At 49.4% G+C, this 17,658-nt stretch overlaps 2 protein-coding genes across 2 annotated transcripts in view; both read left to right on the forward strand.

Annotated features, from left to right (window-relative positions):
- The window catches only part of LOC140421413 (uncharacterized), a 122,613-nt gene that overhangs the window by 66,678 nt on the left and 38,277 nt on the right, over positions 1–17,658 (forward strand). The window lies entirely within an intron of this gene.
- LOC140421409 (uncharacterized) overlaps positions 1–17,658 on the forward strand; it is a 120,163-nt gene that overhangs the window by 14,795 nt on the left and 87,710 nt on the right. The gene's annotated exons all lie outside the window — the stretch shown is intronic.

A 17,658-nucleotide genomic window follows, 5' to 3' on the forward strand; every position in this document is an offset into this window, starting at 1 on the left:
TACAATTACATATACCAAATACCTATACATATACAATAACATCCCTGTTGCGTCGCAAAAGCCCTCAATTGCATATACCGAAATGCATTCCCTTGGGGCAACCCATATTTCTCCGTCAGCGCTCCCAGACTCGCAAACGTCCCATCTACAAATAGATCTCTTAGTTGTACTACCCCAGCTCTTTGCCATGCTCCAAATCCCCCGTCCATTCTCCCTGGAACGAACCTATGATTGTTTCTTATCGGGGACCGCACCGAAGCTCCCGTCCCTCCCCTATGCCGTCTCCACTGCCCCCAAATTTTCAATGTAGCCACCACCACCGGGCTTGTGGTGTATTTCTTTGGTGAGAACGGCAACGGCGCCGTCACCATTGCTTGCAGGCTAGTCCCCCTGCAGGACGCCCTCTCCAATCTCTTCCACGCCGCTCCCTCCCCTTCTCCCATCCACTTACACACCATTGAAACATTGGCGGCCCAGTAGTACTCACTTAGGCTCGGTAGTGCCAGCACCCCCCTGTCCCTGCTACGCTGCAAGAATCCCCGCCTCACTCTCGGGGTCTTCCCAGCCCACACAAAACTCATAATGCTCTTCTCAATTCTTTTGAAAAAAGCCTTCGTGATCACCACCGGGAGGCACTGGAACACAAAAAGGAATCTCGGGAGGACCACCATTTTAACCGCCTGCACCCGACCTGCCAATGACAGGGACACCATGTCCCATCTCTTGAAATCCTCCTCCATCTGTTCCACCAACCGTGTTAAATTAAGCCTATGTAATGTACCCCAATTCTTGGCTATCTGGATCCCCAGGTACCGGAGGTCCCTTGTTACCTTCCTCAACGGTAAATCCTCTATCTCTCTGCTCTGCTCCCCCGGATGCACCACAAATAACTCACTTTTCCCCATGTTCAGTTTATACCCTGAAAAATCCCCAAACTCCCCAAGTATCCGCATTATCTCTGGCATCCCCTCCGCCTGGTCCGCCACATATAGCAACAAATCATCCGCATACAGAGATACCCGGTGTTCTTCTCCCCCCCCCCTAAGTACAAAGAACAAAGAAATGTACAGCACAGGAACAGGCCCTTCGGCCCTCCAAGCCCGTGCCGACCATACTGCCCGACTAAACTACAATCTTCTACACTTCCTGGGTCCGTATCCTTCTATTCCCATCCTATTCATATATTTGTCAAGATGCCCCTTAAATGTCCCTATCGTCCCTGCTTCCACTACCTCCTCCGGTAGCGAGTTCCAGGCACCCACTACCCTCTGCATAAAAAACTTGCCTCGTACATCTACTCTAAACCTTGCCCCTCTCACCTTAAATCTATGCCCCCTAGTAATTGACCCCTCTACCCTGGGGAAAAGCCTCTGACTATCCACTCTGTCTATGCCCCTCATAATTTTGTATACCTCTATCAGGTCGCCCCTCAACCTCCTTCGTTCCAGTGAGAACAAACCGAGTTTATTCAATCGCTCCTCATAGCTTATGCCCTCCATACCAGGCAACATTCTGGTAAATCTCTTCTGCACCCTCTCTAAAGCCTCCACATCCTTCTGGTAGTGTGGCGACCAGAATTGAACACTATACTCCAAGTGTGGCCTAACTAAGGTTCTATACAGCTGCAACATGACTTGCCAATTCTTATACTCAATGCCCCGGCCAATGAAGGCAAGCATGCCGTATGCCTTCTTGACTACCTTCTCCACCTGTGTTGCCCCTTTCAATGACCTGTGGACCTGTACTCCTAGATCTCTTTGACTTTCAATACTCTTGAGGGTTCTACCATTCACTGTATATTCCCTACCTGCATTGGACCTTCCAAAATGCATTACCTCACATTTGTCCGGATTAATCTCCATCTGCCATCTCTCCGCCCAAGTCTCCAGACAATCTAAATCCTGCTGTATCCTCAGACAGTCCTCATCGCTATCCGCAATTCCACCAACCTTTGTGCCGTCTGCAAACTTACTAATCAGACCAGTTACATTTTCCTCCAAATCATTTATATATACTACAAAGAGCAAAGGTCCCAGCACTGATCCCTGTGGAACACCACTGGTCACAGCCCTCCAATTAGAAAAGCATCCCTCCATTGCTACCCTCTGCCTTCTATGGCCTAGCCAGTTCTGTATCCACCTTGCCAGTTCACCCCTGATCCCGTGTGACTTCACCTTTTGTACTAGTCTACCATGAGGGACCTTGTCAAAGGCCTTACTGAAGTCCATATAGACAACATCTACTGCCCTACCTGCATCAATCATCTTAGTGACCTCCTCGAAAAACTCTATCAAGTTAGTGAGACACGACCTCCCCTTCACAAAACCGTGCTGCCTCTCACTAATACGTCCATTTGCTTCCAAATGGGAGTAGATCCTGTCTCGAAGAATTCTCTCCAGTAATTTCCCGACCACTGAAGTAAGGCTCACCGGCCTGTAGTTCCCGGGATTATCCTTGCTACCCTTCATAAACAGAGGAACAACATTGGCTATTCTCCAGTCCTCCGGGACATCCCCTGAAGACAGCGAGGATCCAAAGATTTCTGTCAAGGCCTCAGCAATTTCCTCTCCAGCCTCCTTCAGTATTCTGGGGTAGATCCCATCAGGCCCTGGGGACTTATCTACCTTAATATTTTTTAAGACACCCAACACCTCGTCTTTTTGGATCACAATGTGACCCAGGCTATCTACACCCCCTTCTCCAGAATCAACATCTACCAATTCCTTCTCTTTGGTGAATACTGATGCAAAGTATTCATTTAGTACCTCGCCCATTTCCTCTGGCTCCACACATAGATTCCCTTGCCTATCCTTCAGTGGGCCAACCCTTTCCCTGGCTACCCTCTTGCTTTTTATGTACGTGTAAAAAGCCTTGGGATTTTCCTTAACCCTATTTGCCAATGACTTTTCATGATCCCTTCTAGCCCTCCTGACTCCTTGCTTCAGTTCCTTCCTACTTTCCTGATATGCCACACAGGCTTCGTCTGTTCCCAGCCTTTTAGCCCTGACAAATGCCTCCTTTTTCTTTTTGACGAGGCCTACAATATCACTCGTCATCCAAGGTTCCCGAAAATTGCCGTATTTATCTTTCTTCCTCACAGGAACATGCCGGTCCTGTATTCCTTTCAACTGACACTTGAAAGCCTCCCACATGTCAGATGTTGATTTGCCCTCAAACATCCGCCCCCAATCTATGTTCTTCAGTTCCCACCTAATATTGTTATAATTAGCCTTCCCCCAATTTAGCACATTCATCCTCGGACCACTCTTATCCTTGTCCACCAGTACTTTAAAACTTACTGAATTGTGGTCACTGTTACCAAAATGCTCCCCTACTGAAACATCTACCACCTGGCCGGGCTCATTCCCCAATACCAGGTCCAGTACCGCCCCTTCCCTAGTTGGACTGTTTACATATTGTTTTAAGAAGCCCTCCTGGATGCTCCTTACAAACTCCGCCCCGTCTAAGCCCCTGGCACTAAGTGAGTCCCAGTCAATATTGGGGAAGTTGAAGTCTCCCATCACCACAACCCTGTTGTTTTTACTCTTTTCCAAAATCTGTCTACCTATCTGCTCCTCTATCTCTCGCTGGCTGTTGGGAGGCCTGTAGTATACCCCCAACATTGTGACTGCACCCTTCTTATTCCTGATCTCTACCCATATAGCCTCACTGCCCTCTGAGGTGTCCTCTCGCAGTATAGCTGTGATATTCTCCCGAACAAGTAGCGCAACTCCGCCTCCCCTTTTACATCCCTCTCTATCCCGCCTGAAACATCTAAATCCTGGAACGTTTAGCTGCCAATCCTGCCCTTCCCTCAACCAGGTCTCTGTAATGGCAACAACATCATAGTTCCAAGGAGTAATCAAGGCTCTAAGTTCATCTGCCTTACCCGTAATGCTCCTTGCATTAAAACATATGCACTTCAGGCCACCAGACCCGCTGTGTTCAGCAACTTCTCCCCGTCTGCTCTGCCTCAGAGCCACACTGTCCCTATTCCCTAGTTCTCCCTCAATGCTCTCACCTTCTGACCTATTGCTCCCGTGCCCACCCCCCTGCCATACTAGTTTAAACCCTCCCGTGTGACACTGGCAAACCTCGCGGCCAGGATATTTATGCCTCTCCGGTTTAGATGCAACCCGTCCATCTTATACAGGTCACACCTGCCCCGGAAGAGCTCCCAGTGGTCCAGATAACGGAAACCCTCCCTCCTACACCAGCTGTTTAGCCACGTGTTTATCTGCTCTATCTTCCTATTTCTAGCCTCACTGGCACGTGGCACAGGGAGTAATCCCGAGATTACAACCCTCGAGGTCCTGTCTTTTAACTTTCTGCCTAGCTCCCTGAACTCCTGCTGCAGGACCTCATGCCCCTTCCTGCCTATGTCGTTAGTACCAATATGTACAACAACCTCTGCCTGTTTGCCCTCCCCCTTCAGGATTCCCTCTACCCGTTCGGAGACATCCTGGACCCTGGCACCAGGGAGGCAACATACCATCCTGGAGTCTCTTTCACGTCCACAGAAGCGCCTATCTGTGCCCCTGACTATAGAGTCCCCTATTACTATTGCTCTTCTGCGCTTTGACCCTCCCTTCTGAACATCAGAGCCAGCCGTGGTGCCACTGCTCTGGCTGCTGCTGTTTTCCCCTGATAGGCTATCCCCCCCGACAGTATCCAAAGGGGTATATCTGTTCGAGAGGGGGACAACCACAGGGGATTCCTGCACTGACTGCCTGCCCTTTCTGGTGGTCACCCATTTCTCTGCCTGCACCTTGGTTGTGACCACATTTACATAACTGCGATCTATGACGCTTTCCGCCACCTGCATGCTCCTAAGTGCATCCAATTGCTGCTCCAACCGAACCATGCGGTCTGTGAGGAGCTCCAGTTGGGTGCACTTTCTGCAGATGAAGCCATCTGGGACGCTGGAAGCCTCCCGGACCTGCCACATCTCACAGTCAGAGCACAGCACCCCTCTAACTGACATTGCGTCAATTAATTAAAATTAAAATTTGTCTTTTTTTTTAAATTTCAAAGTTACTGTCAACTATCTGTTTCCTAGCACTAGATTTCTAATAGAAATGCGATAGCTAACTATAATACTCTCCGATCTCTGGCTTAGATATCCTCTAAATTATAATTAAGTTATTATGTTCCCAAATACTCAAATGTTTTTAAAATTTAGGTTAGAATCCCAACCAGCCACTCTGGCCACAGCTTTTCTGTGATGTCACTTGTTTCCCCCCGACACACACAATTTGAAAAAAGGTATAAAAGTAAAAATAAGTAAAAATCACTTACTTACCTTCTTACCTTCTGAGTGTCTTAGATGTTCTCAGGTTCTCTCGCTGACAGAGACTGCTCCTCCACCTCCGAACCTTGACCTGCACAATGCTAATAATATAATAATAATATAATATGGCACTTACCTTACACCAATGGGTCTTATTATTAGGTTAGAGGAGGAGGGCGGGTGGGAGACACTACACGTGTAGTGTCTCGGGTTTCCCAGAATTTATTGGTTGGGGGGGGGGGGTGGGGACTTGCCAGAGGTCCGCGGGTCGAACTTCCGGTTCCCGCCTCATATAAAAACAAATAAAACAGAAAAGAAGAACAGACACGGGACCAGGCAAGGCTTTTTAAATACACTACTCACCTCCCAGAAGGCCCCTGCGCACCGCTGCCGCCGAAATCCAAAGGGCTGCTCCTGTAAAGGTAAGGCTTTTTAAAAGTAAGTACTCACCTCCCAGAAGGCCCCTGCGCACCGCTGCCGCCGAAATCCAAAGGGCTGCTCCTGTAAAGGTAAGGCTTTTTAAATACACTACTCACCTCCAAGAAGGCCCCTGCGCACCGCTGCCGCCGAAATCCAAAGGGCTGCTCCTGTAAAGGTAAGGCTTTTTAAATACACTACTCACCTCCAAGAAGGCCCCTGCGCACCGCTGCCGCCGAAATCCAAAGTACTCCCCTCCACTTCCTGGAACCCCTCAGTGCTATGGCCAGGGGTTCAATCGCCAATGCAAACAATAACGGGGACAGTGGACATCCCTGCCTCGTCCCTCTATGGAGCCGAAAATAGTCAGACCCCCGTCCATTCGTGACCACGCTTGCCATCGGGGCCCTATACAGCAACTGTACCCATCTGATATACCCGTCTCCAAAGCCAAATCTCCTCAACACCTCTCACAAATAATCCCACTCCACTCTATCAAATGCTTTCTCGGCATCCATCGCCACCACAATCTCCGCTTCCCCCTCTGGTGGGGGCATCATCATTACCCCTAACAGCCTCCGTATATTTGTATTTAGCTGTCTCCCCTTCACAAACCCAGTTTGGTCCTCATGGACCACCCCCGGGACACAATCCTCTATCCTCATTGCCATTACCTTGGCCAGAATCTTAGCATCCACATTCAGGAGGGAAATGGGCCTGTATGACCCGCATTGCAGCGGGTCTTTTTCCTTCTTTAGGAGGAGCGATATCGTTGCCTCTGACATAGTCGGGGGCAGCTGCCCCCTTTCCCTCGCCTCATTAAAGGTTCTCATCAGTAGCGGGGCCAGCAAGTCCAAATATTTCTCATAGAATTCAACTGGGAATCCGTCTGGTCCCGGGGCCTTCCCCGCCTGCATGCTTCCAATCCCTTTCACTACTTCCTCCGTCTCAATCTGTGCTCCCAGCCCCACTCTCTCCTGCTCCTCCACCTTAGGAAATTCCAGCTGATCCAGAAAGCACATCATTCTCTCCTTCCCATCAGGGGGCTGCGCTTCATATAATCTTTCATAAAATGCCTTGAACACTCCATTCACTCTCTCTGCTCCCCGCTCCATCTCTCCCTCCTCCTCTCTCACCCCCCCCTATCTCCCTCGCTGCTCTCCCTTTTCCTCAGTTGGTGGGCCAACAACCTACTCGCCTTCTCCCCATATTCGTACTGTACACCATGTGCCTTCCTCCATTGTGCCTCTGCATTACCCGTAGTCAACAAGTCAAATTCTACATGTAGCCTTTGCCTTTCCCTGTACAGGCCCTCCTCCGGTGCCTCCGCGTATTGTCTGTCCACCCTCAGAAGTTCTTTCAACAACCGCTCCCTTTCCCTACCCTCCTGCTTTCCTTTATGTGCCCTAATAGATATCAGCTCCCCTCTAACCACCACCTTCAGTGCCTCCCAGACCACTCCCACCTGTACCTCCCCATTATCATTAAGTTCCAAGTACCTTTCAATACACCCCCTCACCTGCCAATAATCCCATGTCCATTCTCCAGGGTGGAAGCTGTTGTTTTTCTTCCCCTATCTCCAGGTCCACCCAGTGTGGAGCATGATCCGAGATGGCTATAGCCGTGTACTCCGTCCCCGTCACCTTTGGGATCAGTGCCCTTCCCAAAACAAAAAAATCTATTCGTGAAAATACTTTATGTACATAGGAGAAAAACGAAAACTCCTTACTCCTAGGTCTACTAAATCTCCAGGGATCTACTCCTCCCATCTGCACCATAAAATCCTTTAGCACACTAGCTGCAGCCGGCCTCCTTCCGGTCCTGGACCTCGATCTGTCCAGCCCTGGGTCCAGCACCGTATTAAAGTCTCCACCCATTACCAACTTCCCCACTTCTAGGTCCGGGATTCGTCCTAACATACGCCTCATAAAATTGGCATCATCCCAGTTCGGGGCATACACATTCACTAATACCACCGCCTCCCCTTGCAGTTTGCCACTCACCATCACGTATCTGCCCCCACTATCCGCCACTATCGTCTTTGCCTCAAACATTACCCGCTTCCCCACTAGTATGGCCACCCCCCTGTTTTTTGCATCTAGCCCCGAATGAAACACCTGCCCCACCCATCCTTTGCGAAGTCTAACCTGGTCTATCAGCTTCAGATGCGTCTCCTGAAGCATAACCACATCTGCCTTAAGTTTCTTTAGGTGTGCGAGTACCCGTGCCCTCTTAATCGGCCCGTTCAGCCCTCTCACATTCCACGTGATCAACCGGGTTGGGGGGCTCTTTACCCCTTGACGACTAGCCATTTCCTTTTTCAATCCAGCTCCTCACCCGGTTCCCACGTAGCTGTATCCCCCCCAGGCGGCGCCCCCCCGCCCCGACCCCCCCTCCGATACCAGCTCCCCCCTCTCCCCAGCAGCAGCAACCCAGTTAACCCCCCCCCCACCCCCAGATCCCAAGCTAGCGTAATTGCACACCCCATGTTGCTCCCAGAAGTCAGCAAACTCTGGCCGACCTCGGCTTCCCCCCGTGACCTCGGCTCACACTGTGCGAGGCCCCCCCCTTCCTGCTTCCCTGTTCCCGCCATAATTACCATAGCGCGGGAACAAAGCCCGCGCTTCCCTTTTGGCCCCACCTCCAATGGCCGGCGCCCTCAGCTCCTCATCCTCCCTCACCCCCTCCCCCACGACATGGGGAAGAGAGAGAAGTTACAGGGTCGTAGGTTTAACAACTTAGGAAGTCCTCTCTTCCCCCTTTTCCCCCCTTCATCCCACAAATTCACCCCCCCCCCCACATTTGTCCCAAACGTTCTTTTTCTGGCCCGCTCACTCCAGCTTCTCCTCGACAGTAAATGTCCACGCCTCGTCTGCCGTTTCGAAGTAGTGGTGTTTCCCTAGATGTGTGACCCACAGTCTTGCCGGTTGCAGCATTCCGAATTTGACCTTCCTTTTATGCAACACCGCCTTGGCCCGATTAAAGCTTGCCCTCCTTCTCGCCACCTCCGCACTCCAATCTTGATATACGCGGATCACCGCATTCTCCCACCTACTGCTCCGAGTTTTCTTTGCCCATCTGAGGACCATCTCTCTGACCTTATATCGGAGAAATCTCACCACTATTGCTCGAGGAATTTCTCCCGCCCTCGGTCTTCGCGCCATAACCCGATAGGCTCCCTCCACCTCCAGCGCACCCGTCGGGGCCTCCGATCCCATTAACGAGTGCAGCATCGTGCTCACATATGCCCCGACGTCCGCCCCTTCTGCACCTTCGGGAAGACCAAGAATCCTTAGGTTCTTCCTCCTCGCATTGTTCTCCAGCACCTCCAGCCTTTCCACACACCTTTTGTGTTGTGCCTCGTGGATCTCCGTTTTCACCACCAGGCCCTGTATGTCGTCCTCATTCTCAGCAGCCTTTGCCTTCACGACCCGAAGCTCCTGTTCCTGGGTCTTTTGCTCCTCCTTTAGCCCTTCAATCGCTTGTAATATCGGGGCCAACAGCTCCTTCTTCATCTCCTTTTTGAGTTCATCTACGCAACGCCGCAGGAACTCTTGTTGGTCAGGGCCCCATATTAAACTGCCTCCTTCCGACGCCATCTTGCTTTGTGCCTGCCTTCCTGCCCGCTGCTCTTGAGGATCCACCGCAATCCGGCTACTTTCCTCTTTTTTCCATCCGTGTCCAGGGGGGATTCCCTTCTGGATTACCGCACAGTGTTATTTGCCGTTAAAATTGCCGATGGGGCTCCTATTAAGAGCCCAAAAGTCCGTTCCACCGGGAGCTGCCGAAACGTGCGACTTAGCTGGTCATCGCCGCACCCGGAAGTCACCCTCCTGGACCATTTACATGCATAGATACGGAGCAACGTAGAGAATAGGAGCAGGAGGCCATTTGGCCTTTTGAGCCAGCTCCACCATTCATTACGATCAGAGCTGATTAAGCTCAATAGTCTAATCCCGCTTTCCCCCATATCCTTTGATCCCCTTCACCCTAAGTGCTGTATCTAACTGCTTCTTGAAAACATGCAGTGTTTTGGCCTTAATTAGTTCCTGTGGCGACGAATTCCACAGGCTCACCACTCTCAGGGTGAAGAAATTTCTCCTCGCCTCTCTCCGAAATGGTCTACCCCGTATCCTCAGACTGTGACCCCTATTTCTGGACACACCCACTATCGGGAACATCCTTCCTGAATCTACTCTGTCTTGCCCTGTTTTTTTTTTAAACATAAATTTTGAGTGCCCAATTCTTTTTTTGCAATTAAGAGGCAATTTTAGCGTGGCCAATCCACCTACCCTGCACATCTTTGGATTTGTGGGGGTGAGACCCACGCAAACACAGGGAGAATGTGCAAACTCCACACAGACAGTGGGCCGGCATCAAACCCGGGTCCTCGGCGACATGAGGCAGCAGTGCTAACCACTGCACCACCCACTTTTTATACGTTTATATGAGATCTCCTCTAATTCTTCTGAACTCCAGCAAACACAATCCTAACCGATTCAACCTAATCTGTACATCTTTGAACTGTGGGAGGAAACCGGAGGAAACCCACACAGACACGGGGAGAAAGTCCAAACTCCACACAGTCAGGGTCGGAATTGAACCCGGGTCCCTGGTGCTGTGAGGCAGCAGTGCTAAGCACTATGCCACCCTTTGTCTTACAACCCTTGAGAATAATAAATCCTCATCTCCATCTGAAATGAGTGACCCCTTATTTTGCAACAGTGATGCCCTCGTTCTAGATTCTCCCACAAGAGGAAACATCGTCTCCACATCAACCCTGTCAAGACCCCTCAGGATCTTATATAGTTCAATCCAGGTTTTACCCAAAACTTTAAATCTGTGTCCCTAGGGCTTGTATGACCAGTGAATGGAAACAGAGTTTCTTTGTCCAACCAATGGAAATCTGGCATAATCTTGTGTACCTGAATCAAATCTCCCCTCAACCTCCTTTGCTGGAACCATTCTGGTAAATCTCCTCTGCACCTTCTCCAAGAACCTTCACATCCTTCCTGAAGAGTGGTGACCAGAGCTTTATAAAGATTCATAGAATAGAATTAGAGCCATAGAATTCCTACAGTGCAGAAGGGGGCCATTCGGCCCATCGGGTCTACACCTATTCTCTGAAAGGACACCATGCCTAGGCCCACACCTGTCCCTGGTACCGCATTGCCCCATCGAACCTGCACATCCCTGGACACTAAGGGGCAATTTATCAAGGCCAATCCACCTAACTTTCCCTTCTTTGAACTGTGGGAGGAAACCTGAGCACCGGGTGGAAACCCACGCAGACACGGGGGGAAAGTGCAAACTCCACACACACAGACACCAAGGCAGGAATTGAACCCGGGTCTCTGTCGCTGTGAGGCAGTGGTGCTAATCACCACCAGAAGCATAGTTTTGGTGTCAATATTACTGTTTATGAAGCTCAAGATCGAATTTGCTTTGCCAACTACTCTCTTAATATGTCTTGTAGATATACAAAATCCCTCTTCACCTCTTTCTCTCTCCTCCCAAAGAGGCCAGTTGGGTTTTTATGACAATTCAGCAGTTTTCATGGTCATTTTTCCTGGGGTCGGCCCCACAAATGACCAGATTCATTCAGCTCAATTTCACAACCTCACCAACCTCTCACTCCCTATTTTCTGTTTTCAATCCATTTCACAGGGTGGTCGAAGGGGAGGCTTCAAAGTCTGGAGAATCACATCAAGATCTGACAGAGTTCTCAATTTATCATACCCTGAACATCATCGGAATATCATTGAACATGGAAGGAAAAAGCTTCATTCACAGTGCGGAGAAACCGTGCACGTGTTGTGTGTGTGGACGAGGATTCAGTCGATCATCAGGCCTCAGAAGCCACAAATGCAGTCACGCTGAGGAGAAACCGTGGAAATGTGCGGACTGTGGGAAAGGATTCACTGTCCCATCCAAGCTGGAAATTCATCGACGCAGTCACACTGGGGAGAGACCATTCACCTGCTCAAAGTGTGGGAAGGGATTTACTAAGTCATCCCACCTGGTGAGTCACCAGCGAATTCACACTGATGAGAGACCGTTTCAATGTCCAGACTGCAGGAAGTGCTATAAAAGTTCTGGGGAACTGATGCACCATCAACGTGTTCACACTGACGAAAGACCGTTTAGGTGCTCTCATTGCGGGACTGGGTTCAGACGATCATCTGACCTCACTATACATCGACGCAGTCACACTGGCGAGAGGCCATTCACCTGCTCCAAGTGTGGGAAGGGATTTACTATTTCAGCCCGCCTGTTGAATCACCAGCGAGTTCACACTGATGAGAGACCGTTTCAATGTACAGACTGTGGGAAGTGCTATAAACATTCTGGGAATCTGACAAGCCATCAACGTGTTCACACTGACGAGAGACCGTTTAGGTGCTCTCACTGTGGGACTGGGTTCAGACGATCATTTCACCTCACTGCACATCAGCAAATTCACACTGGGGAGAGACCGTTCACCTGCTCCAAGTGTGGGAAGGGATTCACTCAGTCATCCGCTCTCTCCACACACCAGCGAATTCACACTGGGGAGAGACCATTCGCCTGCTCCGAGTGTGGGAAGGGATTCACTCAGCCATCCACCCTGCAGAACCATTATCGAATTCATACTGGGGAGAGACCATTCACCTGCTCCGAGTGTGGGGAGGGATTCACTCAGTTATCCCACCTGCTGAGACACCAACGAGGCCACAAGAAACCACAGTGATTGGATTTTGCTGTTGCTCACATTCAGCAGCACAAGTGATTAGCACTGTGGCTTCACAGCGCCAGGGTCCCAGGTTCGATTCCCCGCTGGGTCACTGTCTGTGCGGAGTTTGCACGTTCTCCCCGTGTCCGCGTGGGTTTCCTCCGGGTGCTCCGGTTTCCTCCCACAGTCCAAAGACGTGCAGGTTAGGTGGATTGGCCATGCTAAATTACCCATAGTGTCCATAAGGGTTGGGAGGGGTTATTGGGTTGCGGGGATAAGGTGGAAGTGAGGGATTAATGTGGGTCGGTGCAGACTCGATGGGCCGAATGGCCTCCTTCTGCACTGTATGTTCTATGTAATCTATGAACCATGGTCATTTGAGTCTCTTTCTGCTGATGACAAATCCAGCCCATTTTGGGGGCTAATATTCTGGCTAAAAGTCTAATAAATCAGATTTGTGTGAAATACGCAGTGTGTTGAAACTTTTAAATATTTCTGACACAAGTTCGTTCCCTTTGAAATACTCTCGCTCTCCCATGTCTCTTCCATCCTCAACTCCAACAAGAAGTGTGAGGAGCTTGTAGAGCATCTTTGTGACTAAGATTGAGTAAATCCGATCAGCTGCCTCTGCTGCTTCCCTCCCTTCCACGAGCCCACCGGACCAAACTGTCTCTAAATTTCATCCTTTCCCGAGCCCTGAACCCACATCTTTCTCTAGTTTCTCTCCCATCTCCCCTCATGCCCTCTCAGAGCTCATCTTGTCCATGAGATCCAGCTCCTGCTCCATCGACTCTATTCCCACTGAACTATTGATCAGCCAACTACCCTGTGTCCACGGATATTGTCCACATTTCCCTCTCTTCAGGTACTGTCCCTCTGTCCTTCAAATCTGCCATCATCACCCCCTCAAAACAAACCCTTGACCCTGCCATCCTTACAAATTACTGCCCCATCTTCAACCTCCCTCCTCTCCAAACTCTTTGAACATGTTGTCACCTCCCAAATCCTTGCCTATCTTTCCCAGAACTCCCATGTCTGAATCCCTCCAATCTGGTCTCTGCCCTGTCACAGTCGTGAAATACAAGAGACAAACAGAATCTCACCCGGAGAGAAAGACAGACAATCCGGGAACTTGGCTCCAATACGGATATGTTCATAACCAGAAGACAAGGATAGCAGCACAGTCATTATCGAGAGACAACAATACCTGCTGGAGACAGACAGACAATAGAACAACACAAATCACAACACCAAGCTACCTCGACCCATATACCCGAGACAGGAAGGAGAATTGGAGACAGACTGGAAGAACTCAGACTCCAGACACATTAACCAAAAACAGATGGGAATATCTGAGGGGACAACAGGTAAAACAAGGAGGTTCTACCTGCTCCTTAAAATATCCAAACACAGAATAATAATTTTTATTAATGTCACAAGTAGGCTTACATTAACACTGCGTGAAGTTACTGTGAAAAGCCCCGAGTCAACATACTCCGGCGCCTGTTTGGATACACTGAGGGAGAATTCACAATGTCCAATTCACCTAACAAGTGCATCTTTCGGGACTTGTGGGAGGAAACCGGAGCACCCGGAGGAAACCCACGCAGACACAGGGAGAAAGTGCAGACTCCGCACAGACAGTGACCCAAACGAGAACTGAACTCGGAACCCTGGCACTGTGAAGCACAGTGCTAACCACTGTGCCACCATCAGGGAAATACCACCAGACAGACCCATCGGATCAGACCGTGAGAGAGAAAATCCTGCAGAATCATTCAATTTACAGTGCAGAAGGAGGCCATTCTGCCCATCCAGCTGCCACCGGCCCTTGGAAAGATAACTCTACTTAAGCGCATGCCTCCACCCTATTAAGGGGCACCTTGACAAAATACATGAATAGGATGGGAATAGAGGGATACGGACCCTGGAAGCATAGAATATTTTAGTTTAGATGTGCAGCATGATCGACGCAGGCTTGGAGGGCCGAAGGGCCTTTTCCTGTGCTGTACTTTTCTCTATTCTTTGTTTATCCCCGTAACCCAGTAACGTCACCTAACCTTTGTTTGGACACTAAGGGGCAATTTAGCGGGGCCAATCCACCTAACCTGCACATCTTTGGACAGTGGGAGCACCCGGAGGGAACCCACACAGACACGGGGAGAATGTACAAACTCCACACAGTCACCCAAGGCCGGAATAGCTGAAACATCAACATACTGCTGCTGGTAGTTGATGGTACAGTGGTTCAATAAACATAATTAGTGGATTGAAAAGGTGTGCAATATAGAGTAAAAACAGAATATGCTAGATTAACTCAACAGGTCTGGCAGCATCATAGAATCACTACAATGCAAAAGGAGGCCATTCGGCCCATCGAGTTGCACCAACGCTACACAAGAGCTCCCCACCCAGGCGCACTTCCCCCAACCTCTCCCCATAACTACACTTCACCATTAGACTCTAAGGAACAATTTTGCAAAGCCAATCCACCAAACCGGCACATCTTTGTACTGTGGGAAAACTGGAGCACCCGGAGGGAACCCACACAGACACAGGGAGAATGTGCAAACTCCACACAGTCACCCAAGGCCGGAATTGAACCCAGGTCGCTGGCGGTATGAGGTAGCAGTGCTAACCACTGTGCCACATCTGTTGTGAGAGAAACAGAGTTAACGTTTGTTGTTCCTTGTAACAGTTCTGTAGGAGGGTGAATGGACTCTAATTTAAATTCCATTGAAGTGAAAAGTGGAAAGTGTTTTACTCAGAGATTTGACACAGGAAGAACTTTTAACTTGTGTGAAGCTCAATCTTCACTTGCACAAAGCCCGCAGTCTGATTGGCTCGAGGACCAGAGTCCATCCGGTCTTCCAAATCCTCCCATTGGTCGGCATCGCTCAGGCAGGAAATGAGGTTTTGGAACCCGCGCCCACGTGGCCAATGGGAAGAACTCAAAATGATACAGAGTCTCAGCCAATGAGGGAGATCTGGGATCAGCCCCACCGCTCATTCACTCCGATTGGTTGGAAGATCAGCTCTACCTTTAAAAAATGAGTGTTTATCAAATAGCTGCAATGATATCAGAGTGTGGGTAGAGCTGGGCTGTCTGTCTTCACTGCAGTTATTTGATAAACACAATTTCTTAAAGGTACATCCACTACAGCTATTGGATAAACACCCAGTTCCTAAAGGTACTCTCACATGACAATTCTGAATTCTCCCTCTGTGTACCTGAAAAGGCTCCGGAATGTGCTGCCAAGGGGCTTTTCACGGTAACTTCATTGCAGCGTTAAAGTAAGACTACTTGTGACAAAGATCAGGATTGTAAAAAAAAAAAATGTTCCGGCAAATTTCCATCCCGCCCACGATGATTTGCATGGGAATATGACCCCGACAAATGGGATGAAGCCAAATCTTTAAAAGTCAAAGTCTTTATTTCAAATTGTTGCCGTGCTGTCAGGGGAAAGGGTTAACTTCTCTGCTTGTTTACAAAAGGGAAGGGGAAACATTCGCAAAGCTTCCCACAGCTTGTGAGCTCCGAAACATAACTTCAAGGCTGAAGTTTATCTTCAGAGATTGAAACGTTTTGGTGCCTTTTCCAATTGTACCAGTAAATTGTGATTCACAATGAAAAGTTCACTTTCATTCAGTAATTAGAACATTTCACTTTCTCAGCACTGATACTTTAGATCAAATCCCAATTGTTCTCTTCCCTTGTAGCTGGTGTGTGGAGGAGATCACGTTCACTGTAGATTGATCAGCACAGAAACCGCACTGTGCTTCTGGATACACTCAGTCTGCAAGTAGATGAATCTTTTAAACATCACCCAAGTGAACGTCTTCCCCCTGACTCTAAGGAGTGAGATGTCCCTGTAGTTGATGCTGTCTCCTCTGTCACTGCTGTTTTTATTGCATCACACACGTTCCGTGGACCAGTCTCACAGCCCAAAAGGGGCGGGCAGGAAGGTGTGACAGTCGATGGGACTTTCTGTGTGTGAGCAGTTCAGCTGGAATTCCATCCTTGCCGGGCACCTTTCTGCTTGCTCAGCAATCAATGGCCTTTTCCAGCTCAAATGATGAGGGTTCCTTGTCCAACTCAATCATGACAGGAAGCTGCAGGAGAGTCAAACAGAGACTGGGAGATGCCCTTCTCACAGGGGTACAGCTCACTGTTGTGTTCAACCCAGCTCCTCCTCACTCCCTCACCATGACTGACACTGAGCATGCTCGGAGCACACACCCACACTGCACCTGCGCACTGGCCTCGTACACTCACTGATCGGGAACTTTCTGCAGCGCGGGGGATTCTGGGTAACGCAGCCGCCATAGAGCAATTAGTAAACAGGAAGATTCTATTTCCCAGTTAGCAAAACAGAAGATCCACAGTTAGGCAAGATGCTGGGCATGAAGCACAATGAGAGGTTTGGATACTTTATTTAATACCGAAGCACATTATTCTGATATCACTTAGACATGGGCAGCAAGCAGGCTGATCTACAGTATGTACAGTATATACAACACCTGGGACACGGTAAATCATCTCATCAAACCAGTGATAGGTTTGTTTACTGTTCATAATTGTGACTGGGTCACACTCACGATTCATGCAAAATGCAACTCCCCAGGTTTTTTGACCCACTCCCTCCAGACTTGTTTTCACTCCAAGGGTCTTGACATCTGCCTTAGTTTTTATCCAGCCATGTATGTTCAGCTCACACTGCCCAACAACCAGCCTCTCCTGCACTGGGCACAGGGTTTCCATCACCAAAAATCTGTGCTGATCCACACACATCGACGCTACCACCAAGAAAGCACAACAGCGCCTTTACTTCTTCAGGAAACGAAGGAAGTTTGACATGTCCACACTGACTCTTACCAACTTTTACAGATGCACCATAGAAAGCATCCTATCTGGCTGCATCACAGCCTGGTATGGCAACTGCTCGGCCCAAGACCGCAAGAAACTTCAGAGAGTAGTGAACACAGCCCAGTCCATCACACAGACCTGCCTCCTATCCACTGACTCTATCCACATCTAGGGGCTGGTTTAGCACACTGGGCTAAATCGCTGGCTTTTAAAGCAGGCCAGCAGCACGGTTCAATTCCCATACCAGCCTCCCCGAACAGGCGCCGGAATGTGGCGACTAGGGGCTTTTCACAGTAACTTCATTGAAGCCTACTTGTGACAATAAGCAATTTTCATTTTCATTTTTCATTTCATTCATTTCACATCTCCCGC

Source organism: Scyliorhinus torazame, chromosome 5 (genome assembly GCF_047496885.1).
Source record: "Scyliorhinus torazame isolate Kashiwa2021f chromosome 5, sScyTor2.1, whole genome shotgun sequence".
NCBI classification, from domain to species: Eukaryota; Metazoa; Chordata; class Chondrichthyes; order Carcharhiniformes; family Scyliorhinidae; genus Scyliorhinus; species Scyliorhinus torazame.